The sequence below is a fragment of the Nuphar pumila genome, chromosome 8 (assembly GCF_984573655.1).
Source record: "Nuphar pumila chromosome 8, dmNupPumi1.hap1.1, whole genome shotgun sequence".
NCBI lineage: Eukaryota > Viridiplantae > Streptophyta > Magnoliopsida > Nymphaeales > Nymphaeaceae > Nuphar > Nuphar pumila.
The window spans coordinates 99,377,000-99,394,976 of NC_143256.1; the positions used below are offsets into that span (position 1 = coordinate 99,377,000).

The following is a 17,977-nucleotide window of genomic DNA, read 5'->3' on the forward strand; positions in this document are numbered from 1 at the left end:
AAAATTTCATAGCACATGCCTGAATTCTCTATGCATTTAGGATAGAACACGATTTTGATAATTTAACTAAGTCAAGCACACATTTGATCCTTGGTTCAATTACCCCTGGTAAAGGCGCCAGGAACGGTCAAACCTCGTACCGACAGGTCGAGTACCATTCCACGGAATATTTCCCGCAATTTCAAAATGGAGACGAGTATTTCAAAACAATTTTCAAATTCTGGTCAAGTTTGACTCACGAAAACGTTTCCCCTCTCTCCCATAAGGAAGGGAAAAATTTTGCGACGATAACAATATGTTATGCGATTTAAGTTTCATATCGCTTAAGAATGTTGAAAGGTGTTTTCATAGATATACGTGTGTACCATTGCTTATGTTCGATACTTGTGCAAGAGACTTGAGATTATGTGGCTTTTAATTTTGCATGTGCACGATAGCACATCTTGACACGTAAATCAATGATTACGTACATCGAGTGTTACGTTTCAGTACTTGTGCTTGTTATATTGAAGAAGGCATAGAAGGCACCCTACACACTCGATGAAACTTATGATTGAGACTTGAACACCATAGGGTATTTGCAAAACACCTGTTGAGGTTTTTCAACTCTACTGAAGTTTTGGGTGGAGGTCCCATGTTCGTGAGTGAGCTCACATATGTCTATACCCTAGAAATGAAAATGATAAAATGGTGCTATGATCGTCTTCACAGAAGATATGCTCTCTACTAGCCGCGTGAGGTCGAGCACGTGAATGGGCAAGCTAAGTCCTTGTTAGCGTACCCCGTGGGGACAACGGGGCATATACACCTCAAAAGGAGGTATGATGTCAAAACCAAGCCTAAGAAAGATAAACCATCATGCCCCATTCATAAAACGGTTTACTTTAGCGAGGGTGGATGGTATAGTCCTGAGTGACTAGTCGTTACTACGACACATGTTTTTATAGGAGCTTAGGCATCCTTTGACCTCCAGTCACTCAAAGTTAGGGAGGTCGGGGTTACCTGATAAGGTACCTCCACTACTGCAATAGTGTGGATTGCAATTCATTACCTATTAGAGGGTTTCTCTCAATTGTGTGTTGCTCGCATGAGGTTACTCGGTCTATAGTATCCCTGGTTGCCATATTAGAAATTGAATAACAGACGTCGGGTGCATAGCTCACAGAATGTGAGGTTCCTTCTTGTACTCGAAGGAGCAATCAGAGGAACATAATTACTAACCAATCATAGCTAACTTATTGTGTTAGTTACTTTACTTTCTTGTGTTAGTACTGTCTGGGCACTTACCTTGTTTGTGTTTCCTTAGTTACTTGTTGTTCGGTAGTTGTTCGGCTCAGTTCCTTGTTTTGCTTAGTCTTCCTTGTTTTGTTGCACCTTTTACTGTCATTTTTGCTTAAACTTGTAGTGCCTGCAGTTACCTGACACATGCACATATATCTATCACTCTACCTGCTTACATGCTACATGCTTTTCCCCTTGAGAAATGGACCTATGATGTTGTTCTTCACCAACTTGCAAGAGTTTTGACCCCATTTTATGGGGATGCAGGTGATGAGTAGGCTCAGCTGCGGTGCGACGACACACTGTTGGAGGCTTGGGACCCACACTTAGACTGTAGAACTTGGCTCCTTTTTGGTTTTGGGGTGAGGGGATTTTTCTCTCGTTTTGAAAGACTGTTGTGTATTATTGTATATTGTCTCATTTTGTACCTTCAAACACTTAGAGTTTGTATATTTTGGATTTTTATTTTTGTATGTATAACTCACTGTGGCCCGCTCAGACTTGCGGCCTTTTCACCTTTGTTTACCCCTTTCTTTTGTCTTTTCGCTATTTGTCATAAAACAATTTTAAAAAAAATGCTCAAAATCAAAGGATTTTTCCAAGGTCAGGGGTTGGGGTGTCACAATTTAGAAGGACGAAATCCCTCTCAAATTGGGTCTGGTGACTACTTCTTTGTGAACCAATTTTCTGGCAGGTTCTGTCAAAACAGAAAAACAGTCTCAGGTCTGTGAATTTCTATGAGCAAATGAAACCATTTTTCTGAGGTTTATCACTTGGATTTGTTAATAGATTTTGATACTACTATAAATTTTTATGGAGATATATCTGATCGTTTTGATGGTCTGTCAGACCCATGAACAATATGTAAATTCTGATGTTATACAGTTTTTTATTTTATATAATATCTTGACTTGTGAATCTATTTTGTTAAACCTATATGCTTGATTATGATATGAGATGTTAATCATGTATATGTTGATGTGGGATTTTTTATGAATGCAAGCATGTGGATTAATTGTCTATGATAATATATGAGATTGCATGTTAAACATGAGAATTAATCATGATAATTAGGTCAAGTGGTATGAATAAGCATGCATGTGTTATTTTATGAAATTCATGATTCATGCTAAATTGAAATGAATCTTATGGATCATGGGTTGTGGTATGTGGCATGTGATATATTGTAAGTCATGTGTGGCATGCATACATGGGGTTCAAATGCGAGTCGGGTTCGATGAAACCAATGGGGTGCGTGTGAGTACCTAGTTTGGCTATGCTAAACATGCTCATACACGCACGCTTTAACTAGACTCTTGGGTGCTCCTTACAAGAGATCATATACCTTGAGTTGGATTCAAATGAGATACATTGGGACACCTCGGTGACTATAGGAGGGTGTGGATTCTTGCCTTATGAGGCCATGGTTTGAGTTGCTCATAGTGGAGCTTGGGGTTGTTGAGCCTAGTGTTGAGTGCACCCAGTATTATAGTTAAACCCAATTTAAATAATACCTAATAGTTCATTTGTTCTAGTGGCCTACTTTAAAGAGGGTAAGAGGTACACACCGACTGACAGATTTTGAGGGTATAGGCACCTCTTAGGCCCTCAATCATCGGTGAAGAGGGTTGGGGTTGTCAATTTATCCTAAGTAGGTAGTGAGGCTCTGCAGAGTAGGAATCAATTCCCTAAACCACTATTAAGTCTCTCTCTCTCAATTAAAGACCGCTTCAGTGGATGTTTGGCCTAGCTCTTCGAATCGATGGGTTAATTAAAATGCATAGCATAATAAAACCTCATTTGATTGTTGAGTCAGGATTAGGTCCTGAGTGTGTACCCTTCAGGAAAGGAAAGAGGAACAATGCATTAGATTAGGTTCACAAGTGGTTAAATGATTCATTGAATGTTAGCTTAAAATTTTATGCATGTCATGTATAATTTCTAGTTCATGCATATGTTGGCATATATGAATTTATTTGATTGTGATCTTGATTATTAATGACATATTGTAGGTACGTTAGTTGATGGTAATAATGAATTATTTTGTAATCCACCATAATTAAATTATTATTGTTGTGATCATTAACTTTGTTGAGTTTGTATGCTATGACATGCTATGATTTGTTTGCATTAGGAAAGATGTATGCTTTATGTATTTGCATTTTTTTCATGCGTGTGTTGGGTGTTTTCCTACTAAGTTGTAGCTAATGCCCTTACATTTTAATATTTCAGGTAACGAATAATCTAGAGGGTGATGACAGGAGGCTTGGGTGGCGTCAAGAGGGTCACTGTAATGCCTCTGATTTTTTGAAGAATTTTTGTAATTTTTTGCAAATGCTTTTATGTGTGATAAATTGATAATGCTAATATGTATTAAGTATTATACAATAGATTATGTAAGACTTAGGAAAAAAGTATATAGGAAATATACTCACACGCCAATGGGTCCTATCGACCCTAGTAAAAGTTTCTTTTTAAAGTATATTTTTGAGAAATTAGAATTGTTAGAAAAAATATATAATTAAGCTAGCCGAACTTTTGGTTTAGAGAAACCCACACTTATTTAAAAATAACTTGAATTTCATTTAGAGACATTCTATTTAAAGTTAAATTTTAGTTTTGAAAGAATTGAAATCCAAATTACTAAATTTAATTAATTAAAAAATAATTAATTGGAATGTAAAATATAATTCAATTAAATTGAATAAAAAGGTAAGCGTCCATGAGTGGGTCATCCCATCCTCTGTGGCACCTCCTTGTCAATTTTAAGAAGTAAATAAATAAAATTAAAACTTTAAATTTACAAGGTTTTAAAAGTTACTAAAAATCAAAATGTGAATGCAAAAGTCAATACTTGCCTAATTCATTAAGTAAGCCTCCCAAGAATAGGGGGGCATCCCATCCTAGGCCTTTCTATGATGGGAAGACTGAAAAAAAAAAAAGGAAATTGAATTAGGAAAAGGAAAGATATATATATATATATATATATATATATATATATATATAATTGACTAGCTTGATTAGTCAAACTTGCTTGCCAAGCAAGCGAGTTTGACAATTTGGAATATGGAAAGGTTGAGACCCCATGGGGGTGTCGACCAGCCCATACATTCTCATTATATATATATATATATATATATATATATATATATATATATATATATATATATATATATATATATATATTATCTATTAGTCAAAGTTTAGGTAATACTATAAAAAAAATAAAGCAAAGGAGGGAAGGAAACTTAGTTTTAGAAGATAGGAAATAAGAAAGGATATTAGATCAAGGATTGAGATTAGCCCAACCCATGACCTAACCCCTAAATACAATAAAAATAGATGAGGGTCTCATCCCCCCCCCCCTCCTATTTGCCATTTTTAATCTTTGCCTTGTGTTTCCCCTTGTTCTCCCTCTTGCTTCCTCTTTCTCCTTCTTGCTTCTTCTTCCTTTTTTTCTTTTCTTTTATGGTTTCACTCTTGTCCAATCAAGAGATGAATCGATGTATATGGGTGGAACAAGTAGATCATCTCGACTCGGCCACCATACGAAGTGAACGGCCGATTCACTTGTGGAGTTTGTTTTCGTAACCGAAAAAGGTGTTTTCGCACGAAAGGTAAAGGGTTCTATTCTTTACACGTAAATCAAAACTTGTAGGCACGAGTTATTCCGATTTCTATTCAGAATAAACTCTGTACCAAACCCCCCATGCATGAGATTGGGTTGGGTTTGTCAAAAATTGAATAGAGAGGGTCTTCAGAAGAAAACCCCTCTCAAAAAAAAATTGTCAAAATCATGTTTTTGAATATGAATTAATATATTATAAAAAGGAAAGGCTTTTATAAAATATAAATTGAATTAATGAAGAGGAGTTGATTCTTATTTTTCCACAAATAAATCGGTTCCACCCCTAAAGTGATTGAATTCCTGAAAATAAAAACGAACAAAATTTTGTAATGCATGTTATGGATTTGTCATAAACAAAAATCATAATTTCTTGAAATTAATATAATGTTTATTGATTTCTTGCAAAATTTTTAGTTAGAAATCATAGTTTAATGTTCATGTACATGTGGTATGATGCTTAACATATTTTTGTCATGGAAAAATATGCATCTTTGAGCTTATTATTGCAAAGTACTAAAACTATTTCTAAGAAAAGAGGGTTTGAAGAGATGGATCGATTTGTCTATGATGAATTGTTTATAAATCATATTGATAATGCATGAAAATGCATTCATAATTCATACATAAATCATGCATTTAAGTGCCTTTTATTGGTTTACATTCCATGCTTATGATGTTTCAGGTACCATGGAGTTACGATTCGAATTTCGTGTGATTCGAAGTTAAAATTAGAAAATTATAGTTGTTTTATGGTTTAAGATTGAATTTCGAGATGAAATGGATCTCAATCTAGTTCAAATCACATTAATTGGATCTTGGATCCAATGCAAATGTGATTAGCAAACACATTTTATCCAAATTCAATTCATAAGTTTCTAGAAAACCCTTTTTAGAATGGCTCCACTTTGTTTTTACAAATTTTATTTCAAATAGGTAGCGTTTTGCAATTTCTAAAGAATAGTTATACTTAATTTATAATTTTTTAACTAGGCTATAAATAACCACAAGGGGGGACGTGAATGGTATCTCCAGCACATTTCATGCCAATCCTTCTCTCCTTTTCCCTCTTCTTCTTCCCATGCAATTCTTTTTCATCTTTTTCCACTTCCTCTTCTTCTTCTTCTTCTTCTTCTTCTTCCTTCTTCTTCTTCTTCTTTTTTCTTTTCTCCTTTCTTTTCTATTTTCAATCTAGATCTGAGCATGGAGATCTGATCTAAAGGCTTGGGTGCATACTTCAAGAGGTGGAGATCGCTCTTTTCTCAACCAAGACCAAAAGAGATCGTCGGATCGGGGAAAACCAGTGAGCTCACTCTCTTCTACCCCCTCTAACACGCATTTGTGTGTTTTTCTCTTTTGATTTCTTTTTTATTTTTGTTCTTTCGAATTTGTAGCATCTCAGTTCTGTTATTTTTAGTTTATGCATTGTTTTTGTTCTTTCTTCATTTGCATTTGCATTTTCATTTTCATTTCATTTCAAAAAGAGAATAGATCTCAATTGTGTTTTGCTGGAATTGGCACAAATCTATACCAATTCCTCAATTGAATCTCAAAAATAGTTTAGATTCAATTTTTGTAGTTTGATTTGTGTTTTGTGATTTTAATTTTGTAGTTAGTTTATTTAGATTTTATTCCATAAATTTCGAATTATCCATTCTTTGATCCAATTCAATAGATCAAAGTGTGAAAATCGGAATTCTGGAATTCTGTTTTTTCTGATTTTCTATTCTAGATTGATTTTAGCATAAATCAACTTTTCAGAATTCAAATCAAGATCTGTAAATTAGATCTACTTCATGCTTGAATCTAGTTTCTCTCTGCAAAAATTCAACAAGATCATATTCTAATTAACAGCCTGACACAGAGTTTTCCGGTGGCCTATCCAGAAATCTCGTTATTTTTGTTCTATAGTTTTCTTTGATTTGTCTGTATTTTGTTTTTCAATTATCTGAAGCCTCTTGAATCCAAATCAAGATTCGTAAAATGGATTGGATTTCTAAATGAGTCTAGTTTCTTCTGGAAAATTTTTGGTCAGTTTCAATCTAATTTATTATGCTTCAAATGCTAAATACGTGAAGTTGTCAAATAGTTGATAGTAGATTTTCTTTTTTTTAGTTATTGTTCATTTAGTTGTAACTGGAGTTTCACAAAAAAAAAATTATTCCGTAAATTGGATTCTCTTCCTACATGTGTTAAGTTTATATCTAAAAATTTTCAAAGGATCTGAATCCAATTGATATATGGTTCTGCTAAATTATAGAAACCTATCATGACATGAAATTTCTAGAATAATCAATGGCAGAACTATAATTTTATATGCTAACCCTCTTTTGCAGGTGAAGGTCATATTCTAAGTGGAGTGTGCTGAATTGAATAAAATTTGAATCTTCATTGAAGGATTAAAATGAAAAGCTCTATTTTTATATTTTTTTAATATTTTCATTTCTAGTTAATTAGGGCCTTTTGGCCACATTAAAGACTTGTAAATAATTTTATTTCAGTTTATTGGGTTGTAATAATCCTTTAACATTTCATTGTTGAACTTTTAATTACTTTTGATTTTTTTTAAGGCAATAAAAATTGCATTGAGTGGAATACAAAGTTTATCAAACACGTTCCTCGAGTTCGACCTGATTCTCACTACTTGTGACAATTGGATTTTTATAATTTGGTGGCTGACTTTCATAAGTTAATTTCATAAAAATATATTTTTAAAGTGCACACCAAGTTTTTGGTGCCATTGTTGGGGAACGACGATTAAAAAATAAGTATTCATTTTATTGCCTCTTTGCTTGTTCGCGTTTACTTAGGATTGTTGGTTTCAGTTTTTACAAATTTTTTTAGGATTGTTAGTTTAATTTTCTTACAATTAAATTAGAATTATTAGTTTATTTTTGTATTTAGGAATTATAGATCCACGTTGGTTGCTATCTATAGATCCAAGTTTACTTTTCTTGCATAGCCCACCAAGTAGGAAAACTCTTTCATAGGTGACTGTGCATGATTGGTACCTTGCACTTAGTTTAATTCTTTAAAAAAATAATTGTGTGAGTGCAAGTGCATGTTTGATTCTTTCTTTGATTTTTATTTCTACAAATAATTGCTTGTTTCATGGTTTATGTTGTTTGATCACGTGTGCATGCTAGATTTAGATAGAAAATCATCTAAGACAGTTGCTACACTGGTCTCTACCAAGGTGTATGTAAGGGCGATGCTCACAAGACCCTGAGCTTGTTCTTCTCATAGAAGATCCTGAGTCTCTAATTAGGAAAGCCCATAGATCAAGCCAAATGGCTGATGAAGATTAATAACTTAATCGTCTCTTTAGGGAGCATTTCATGCCAAATGTTTACACCCCTGCTTTTTGCATCGCGAGACTTGATGTGGGAGCAAACACTTTTGAGATCAAGGCCAACATTATTCAAATGCTTCCATCTTTCTATGGCCTAAGTAATGAGGATCCTTATCGCCATATAGATGATTTTTTAGAAATTTGCTCAACAGTTAGAATTCAAAACTTTAGCGATGATGCCTTGAGACTCACACTCTTTCTTTTTTCACTAAAAGATAAAGCAAAGCACTGGTTGAAAACTATAGATTCGATCTGAATTACAACATGGGAACATCTTCAAAAAGAATTTTTAAAGAAATACTTTCCCATTGGTAAAACAAATCAATTTAGGAAAGCAATCACGAGCTTCACATAATTAGAAGGAGAAAAGTTTCATGAAATATGGGATAGACTCAAGGACCTCTTGAGAATATGCCCCCAACACCAATTACCAAAATGATAATTAGTATAATATTTTTATGACGGTCTTACTGAAAAGAATCATCAAATGGTGGATGTTGCTTATGGGGGCACATTTATGCTCAAAAATAAAGATGAAGCATGGTCGCTATTTGAAATATTGAGCGAAATTTCTATGCACCATGTCGCGTCTTCAAGGTTTTATAGGATCACCTTAGATCTTAGTGATCTTAAAAAATGAGAAATTTTTGAAGTTGGGTCCAATCAAAAATTGTAGATTAAAGTGAACTAATTGACTAGGGGAATAGATCAACTGCTAGCTAACCCAACTTCAATGAATCATGTGAGTAGAGTGTGCAAGCTATGTTTTATCCCTGCACACTATGTTTTTTATTGTCCTATAGCACCACTTTATCCTGAATTTGTTCAGGAGTAGGTGAATGTTGCTCAAAGTTTTGCTAGACCCACCCATGACTCATATGCCCCTACTTATAACCCGGGTTGGCAAAATCATCCCAACTTTTCATGAAGATATCCACAAGACCCACTCTACTCCCACCCACAAGTCAGACCAGATAACTTTTAGCAAAGTTACCAAAGACATATTTTCACACAGACTCCTCAGGTAAACCTACCTCCCCCCCAAGAACCATCTATAAGTAAATCATTTGAGAAGATGCTTCTCGAGGCTTTCTCTGACATTAAAGCCAACCTCAACTCCCATACACAATCAATAGCCAAATTAGAAACACAAATGGGATAGTTGGCTGAGGCCTTGAGTAGGCGCAGCGAGGGGAGACTACCAAGTCAACATGTGCTTAACCCGAAGGGTAAGGAACAAATGCATAATGACCTGCACATAGCAGACTCTTATCAAGAGCAGGCAAATTATGTGATAATGACCCTTCAAAGTGGGAAAGACTTTCACCCAACCAAGGAGACGACCATAAAACTACAAGTAAACATCTAAGAACAATTGACTCCTTCCTTCTCTATGCCTCCTTCATACATACCAAAAGCCCCATTTCCTGAGGCTTTAAACAAACCAAGAATTTTCAATAAGCAGGAAGCCCAAATGCAAAGAATGCTTGAGAGTGTCGAGCATATTCATATAAACTTTCTCTTGCTTGATGCCATCCAACATGTTTATCATCTTGATTCACAAATGGATAATGGCATCATAAATTGCTCGGTTTGTGGCTCTACCATGCATCCACACACACTTCACACTAAATTACAATTAGGTATGGATGATGATAATATTGAAAATTATAAGAAGAGCTACCATAGGGTGAATTTGGGTCCAGTTAGAGGTAATGTGGTAGAAAGGGCAAAAGATGAAACAATATATCTTAGGCCTACAGATTGAGCATGACCTAGAGTCTATTGATCTAATGGATAATAAAGGGTAACTAGAGATTCATCTAGTTGAAGACGCAAAACTTAGTGCTTAATGGAAGGCAGCCCATAATAGTGTTGTAAATTAGTAGTTTTTCTGCTTTATTTTCCTCTTTCTTGTGGTTGTGAGCATAAAAGATAGATCATGCATTACAGGTATAGGACAGTCTGGAACCTCGTATCCCAAAGCATCATATCAAAAGAGCTCTAACATTTTGTATTCGGTCGTATCTTTTCCTTCTTTTGCTTTCCTATATCTTTATATACATTTATGCATTCATATAGTTTCATTCAAGCATGGGGGAGTGTCACTGAGGACAGTGACATTCAAGCATGGGGGAAGATATAATATACCTAAAAATTTCTATCCATGGATAAAAATTTTGAAAAACTCATAAAATTGGGCATTTTTAAAGCAAAAGTTTAACAATATGTGATGAGTTTTTTACATATCTTTGATATTTTGAGATGAATTTTAAGCCCCATATAAAAAAATTTCTAAAATCAATTTAGATGAAAAGGTTATTTATGTGGCATTTGAAGAAAATATTTGTTTATAACTGTTAAAATCTATTATGATTTACATGAATGCAAATGCATTAAATTTTTCAAAAATGGCAAATGTTAGCAAAGAAAAAAAAAGTAAAAAAGTAAGAACATACAAATAGTATTTTGATACTTTTAGCTGTAGTGCATTTAAAAGAAAGGTTCAGGCACAAGCTGAAGTGTTTGCACTCAAGTGATTGAATTCCTAATCATTCGGATCAGACATAAGTTAAAGTGTTTATACTCAAGTGAATAGGACAGTTAGGAATATCAAAACTCTTTGTGTAATTATCACATGAGGCCTTTTGGATTCGAGTAATTAAGCTCGAGGGGTGTTCTACACCTATTGCCCTAAAGCCATCTGGTTTGCAAGCCATCGGCCCAAAGCTCACTACAAGGATCCATTAGAAAGCCCAGTTAGTAGAGACATTGCCAAAGTAGAGAGGAAAACTATATATAACTATGAAAATCAAGATATAGTGACTCAAGTGATTAAGTCTAAGGTGAAAGTGCTATAGGATCGAGGCAACGAGCACTAGAGGGGGGATGAATAGTGCTTTTAAATAACGTCTATAGAATTTTGAAGGATTTTGAGATTCGCAAAGAAATCACACAAAGAACACAAGAATTTATCCTGGTTCGGTCTTCCAAACCTACATCCAGTCCCCAAGCAAAACCTGCTTGAGATTTACACTGTCAACCTTGTGTAACTACAAGATCATATAGACCAAATCTGGTCTCACTTTCAGTAACAAACCTACTGAAAGCAAACAACTCCTTTAAACAAAGGATTCTTTTCTTTTACAGAAAAATGAAATAATCAACTTAATTGTCTCTCAAAAGAATTTGAGTGAAAAACTCGAGTGAAAATATCAAGTGAGTGAGAAAATGAATACTTGAATGAGTATGAGTGAAAAGCAAAGAATAATTCAATGTAATTCGATTGAATTTGATTTAATTCTCTGTTTTTTAGTGTAGAATGCACTCATATTTATAGTTGAAAGATTACATACGTTGAGGGTATGAAAGGGTGTCAAAACAGTCTATTTTGAATGATTAAAATGTTTGAAAAATGAAAAGACACACCTTTTAAAAGTTTCAAAAAAACAGCAAAATTAGTCAACTGGGACAGTAGTTAGTCGATTGAAATCAAATATTAGCAGACTAACAGTTATCGTCAGTTGACTAATGTGTTTATCATAGCCGTTTAAAAATCTGAAGTTTTGAAACTTAGTCGACTAAAGAAAAAGTTAGTTGACTGATAATATCATCAGTAGATTGATAAATCTTTCAGTCGACTGCTGTTAATTTTTTCTGAAAACACACATTTTGTCCAGTCGACTCATAAAACCTTTAGTCAACTGCTGCTAAAGTTTCCAGAAAACAAACATTCTGTCTGGTCGACTGATAAAACCTTCGGTCGACTAATTTTACAAAAATGACATTTTTGCTTAGAAAAATTGGCGCAAAAATGTTGGTCGACTGGTGAGTTTATTGGTTGACTAATAAACATAAAAAATTAAGTAAAGAGTTTTCTAAAATGATTTTCATGAGGGGTTCTTTTAGAAAAGTTTTTCTAAAGACTTTTTAGGTGAAATACAATCAAAATATGCACTCTAAGTAAGGCTCTTACAAGAATCTAAGACATTTAATGAATTTTACATTTGCACACTAGTCTTCAAAGATTCTTTATTGAATTCTTCAATTCTTGTCATCTTTCTTCATGGCCTTAGCTGAAATGCACTTGATTCATTTGTTCATCATCAAAACCTTATACTTGAAGTATCGTGTACGGCTTTATTGACGTAACATAAGGGACACTCTATGTCTAGTGCCCTAAGGTTGTTTGTCCTAGGAGTTACTGGCCTAAAGCTCGTTACATGAGTCATGAAATCTGAAAATTGACATAGTGCTCAATAAAAGAAAAAAAATAATAAAAGAGCTTACAGAAAAGAAAAATATTGCTTTGAAACTTTTTACAAAATAGTGCAAAAGCATGTGTAATGATAAATAGAGAATGACATGAGTAAACAAATTTTTCTAAAAATAAAACATACATAATCTAGAAGTCTAAAAGATAGAAAGAAATTTTTCTACTGTAGAGGCATGGATGATTCAATAAATGAAAAAGAATGTGAATATCTGAAATATACTTGTTAAAAATAGCTTTTACTTGCCTTATAATTTTGAAAAATTATGCATGATAGAGATGTTTGTGGGTACCATCACTGAAAACCCTCACAATACCTTACTCGTTCACTAGGGTAACTCAGGGGTTTAAAAGGCTTGTTACATATGCTAAATACAAATGTAATTCCTACAAAAGTGAGTTTGGCATTTTACTTTAGTTTTTTTTTGCATTCTTTAGAATGAAGCTTTCATTTCATTTTTTTTTAGTCTGGGAGTAGTGTTTTCTAGAAGACTAACAAACAGTAAGCATGGAAGAATTTGATAATGCATTTATAATTCATATATATATCATGCATTTAAGTATCTTTTATTGGTTTTCATTCCATGCTTATGATGTTTCAGGTATCACGAAGCTATGATTCAAATTTCGTGTGATTCGGAGTTCAAACGAAAAAATTATAGCCATTTTACGGTTTTGGATCAAATTTCAAGATGAATCAGATTTCAATCCAATCCAAATCACATTCATTGGATCATGGATCCAATGCAAATGTGATTAGCAAACACGTTTTATCCAAATCCAATTCATAAGTTTCTAGAAAACCCCTTTTAGAATGGCTCCACTTTGTTTTTATAATTTTTATTTCAAATAGGTAGCATTTTAGAATTTCTAAAGAATAGTTATACTTAATTTATAATTTTTTAACTAGGCTATAGATAACTACAAGGTGGGACGTGAATGGTATCTCCATCCCATTCCATGCCAATCCTTCTCTCCTTTTCCCTCCTTTTCTTCCCATGCAATTCTTTTTTATCTTTTCCCTCTTCCTCTTCATCTTCTTCCTCTTCTTTTTCCTTCTTCTTGTTCTTGTTCTTCTTCTTCTTTCTTCTTTTCTCCTCTCTCTTCTATTTTCAATCTAGATCTGAGCATGGAGATCTAATCCAAAGGCTTGGGTGCATACTTCAAGAGGTGGAGATCGCGCTTTTCTTGACCAAGACCAAAAAAGATCGTCAGATCGGGGAAAACCGGTGAGCTCACTCTCTTTTACCCCCTTTAACACGCATTTGCGTGTTTTTTTTTATTTCTTTTTTGTTTTTGTTCTTTTGAATTTTTAGTATTTCAATTCTGTAATTTTCAGTTTATGCATTGTTTTTTTTCTTTCTTCAATTGCATTTTCATTTCATTTCAAAAAGAGAATAGACCTCAATTGAGTTTTGTTGGAAATGACAGAAATGCATTCCAATTCCTTAATTGAATCTCAAAAATAGTTTAGATTTAATTTCTGTAGTTTGACTCGTGTTTTGTGATTTCAATTTTGTAGTTAGTTGATTTAGATTTTAGCTTTCATTCCATGAATTTTGAATTATCCATTCTTTGATCTAATTTAATAGATCAAAGTGTGAAAATCGGAATTCTAGAATTTTGTTTTTTTCTGATTTTCCGTTTTAGATTAATTTTAGCATAAATAGAGTTTCCAGAGTCCAAATCGAGATCTGTAAATTGGATCTATTTTGTGATTGAATCTAATTTTTCTCTACAAATTTTTTGAAAGATCAAATTCCAATTTATGGCCTGGCACAGAGTTTTTTGGCGGCCTGTCCAGAAATCTCATAATTTCTATTATGTAGTTTTCTTTGATTTTTTTGCATTTTTTTTCAATTTTTTGAATCTTCTGGAATCCAAATTGAGATCCATAAAACGGATTGGATTTCTGAATGAGTCTATTTTCGTTTGTGAAATTTTTGTTTAGTTTCAATCTATTTTGCTTTACTTCCAATGCCAAATATGTGAAGCTGCCAAATAGTTGACAGTAGATTTTTATTTTTTTTAGTTGTTGTTCATTTAGTTATAACTGGAGTTTTACACAGAATTTACAAAATTTTTCAATTTTGTAAATTGGATTCTCTTTCTACATGTGTTGAGATCATATCTGAAAATTTTCAGAAGGTTCTGAATCAAATTAATATCCAGTTGTGCTAAATTACAGAAACTTGTCCTGACACGAAATTTTGGAATAATCAATGACAGAACTGTAATTTCATGTGTTAACCCCATTAGCATAGATTTTGCATTTTCGTATTTTTGTGTTTACTCTTTTGCAGGTGGAGGCTATATTCTAAGTGGAGTGTGTTGAATTGAAGAAGATTTGGATCTCCATTGGAGGATCAAAGCGAAAAGCTTTATTTTTATATTTTTATATTTTTATATTTTTATATTTTTATATTTTTTTAGTATTTCCATTTCTAGTTAATTAGGGTTTTTTTGGCCACATTAAAGAATTCTAAATAATTTTATTTTAGTTCATTAGGTTGTAATAATCCTTTAACATTTTATTGTTGAACTTTTAATTACTTTTAATTTTTTTCTTTTAAGGCAATAAAAATTGCATTGAGTGGAATACAAAGTTTATCAAACTCGTTTCTCGAGCTTGACCCGATTCTCACCACTAGTGAAAGCTGGATTTTTAGAATTTGGTGGCCAACTTTCATAAATTAATTTCATAAAAATATATTTTTAAAGTGCACACCATAAATGTTGTTAATTTAAAGATTTTATTTTAAGTGTTCACGTGAAAAAAAAAAGTGGAAATATGAATTCAGGTGGCTTATTTCTGCTCACTTGAATGCATATTGCCCGTTATTATGTATTTTTGGCCTAACACTCTATCGGTAAATTATTTGTTTCTCCCTCATACGGAGAAGATTTTTTTATGAACAGTTTATTGTATTGAAAAGCTAACAAAATTTCATTGATGTGAAATTTTGAGCTCTGTTCTCAGACTGAGCACTAAATCGTGATAGTTAGAACAGGAAAATATAGACGTGAACAAAATTGGTTGTATCTCCTTCATTCAGAGGAATTTTTATGAACGGTTTATGGCATCGAAAAGCTGATAGAATTATCTATAACCTGTAAAAATTTTGTAACCTCTATAACAGTCAGACATAATTAAGTTTTTACAAGTTCTAAATCGGTTCTAGACTCGGTTAACATGTACTTATGATTTCTATGTATTTTTGTGTGCGCTTTTGCGAATGAACACCATATTGTATATGAACTATTAAGATAAGTTTTCAGCAGGAATTAAGTGCCCAGTATGAGGCACACATTGAATAATATGCTTATGCACTAGCTTGCCTTCGTGGCCTTTCGCTAATAAACAAGACAAATAGAGTCTGCCTTGTGATCGAATGCAATTGTTAATGGTTCATGCATGCTGATTTGATATGAATGACATGTACATGATGATGTAAATGGTTAGATGCATTTAGTTATTAAAAGTCATTGCTTTGTTTTGCATGTATGCTTAAGTCCAAAATGAATGAAAAGCATGTGCAATGATACTTGAAATGTATGTTTTAAAAGTGTGCATCCATGGGCTCTGAAGAGGCCGAATCCATGAGTTGGATTCATATGTGAGTGTTGTATGAAAGTAATTAATCTAAAAAGGTTAACCATGTAACATTAAAGATCGATGCTTGTAAAGAGAGGGCAAGCAGTACTTTCAGCTTCATGAGCTTTGTTTTGAGTAAGGAAGGTTTCTCCTGCCCAACCATGAAGATAGGAGAAACCTCTGCATTAGACTGCAACGTAGAGGATAGAAACTCATGAGTGAAAAACTGATGCTTTGGGATGACAGTATTGGAAGCGCTCTCTCAATACGCTCATCCCTCACCCACAAGACTGGTGAAAGGTGTTGGGCCAGGCCAAAGCCACAATTGTATAAAAGCACTGCCTGCACTATGGCCCTGATACAGGTTTAAGCTTGTGTTAGTACCTATAAGGTTAAGAACTGAAACCTAAAGTGATTGCGCATTTAGATAAGCATGGCATACATTGTCTAAAAAAAAAACCTAATTAAAGATAATAATTCACTCATGCATACAATTCAACTTTTGTAATGGTAAATGCATGCATTTTTACCTACTCATGCATGTTTAATTGTTCATACTTAAGTAAATGCTTTGATTGATAGAACTGTGTAAATGTGTGTTTGAATGCCCGGTAAAAAATTCTATGAATATATGCTTTGGTGTGCTTAATCATGTTTATGCATGTGAATATCAGATTAATTCATGTTTACTTGTTTTAATTTATATGTACCAAATAGCTCTGCCCTACTAAGGACTTAATTATCTGACCCTTTTAAATTAAATATTTTCACGTAGCGAATGAGGGACCAAGCGATGGTGGGAGATTACGACGGGGGTCGCGCCAAGCCTTTCCCACTTTTGGATTGTTTTAGATGATGAGCATTTACAAGTGCTCAAGACAATGTTATTATTTTAATTTTCAAGAACTGTTATTATTTAAATTTGATGTGTAATGGATAATTTATTAATTATGGATGTTTGATTTTAATTTCAATGTGTATTTAGAAAAAGATGTAATTGAGAAGTAATACACCAAAGTTTTTATCCTGGTTAAATTTCTGCTACAATTTTATAAAACCTTTTAAAGGAAAAAAAATTATACGATTTTTTAGATAGAAAATTTGGGGTGTTACAACTTTGTATTAGAGTAGAAAAGAAAGATTAGCTCAAACTTGTCCAACTGACCGACATCGCCTGTGAGTATGTTTTTTTATTTTATTTTATGTATTTATTTGAAAATAGTTCTTGAATTGTTCAAATTTTATGGTTATTGCAAATTCAAAACTTAGATGCCTATTAGGGACATCAGAATGAACATTTTATTGGTGCAAACTTAGATATTTATATCAATTTAAATTTATTTTAGATGGTCGCACGACAGCCCACAGGATGAACTGCGCAGAGGGACTTCCTCCTGAAAGCCCTCACTACTTTGATTGCCACTTGCCCGAACCTCACCAATAATGGGGGTAATGACAATGGGAACGGCCATCACCCTACTAACAATGGAGCATCGATGGCTGCAAACCATGGAGTGTCTTACAAATGCTTGATGGAACTGAGTCCCCCAGCCTTCACTAAGAAGGAGGACCTAGATGCAATTGAGGAGTGGGTCCATGCCATTGGCGAGATCTTTGGCAACCTTGAGGTTTCTGCTGAGAGGCAGGTCACCTTCGCCACCTACTGACTCTAGGGTGACGCCAAGACTTGGTGGGAGACTGTACGAGAGGTGCGCTTCACACTAGAGGAGTGATTGGTGCTTATGTGAGCAAAATTTTTGAGGTGTTCCTAGACACCTACTTCCCAAAGTTTGCTAGAGATCGCAAGATGCAGGAATTTTTGGATCTTCAGCAGGGCAGCTTGAAGGTAGG

At 33.8% G+C, this 17,977-nt stretch overlaps 1 non-coding gene across 1 annotated transcript; it reads right to left on the bottom strand.

Annotated features, from left to right (window-relative positions):
• Window positions 1–8,581: 8,581 nt before the first annotated feature.
• LOC149830041 (small nucleolar RNA R71) lies at window positions 8,582–8,687 on the bottom strand. Its single transcript, XR_016433952.1, has one exon. It is a non-coding gene; the product is annotated as a small nucleolar RNA R71 (small nucleolar RNA).
• Window positions 8,688–17,977: the final 9,290 nt, after the last annotated feature.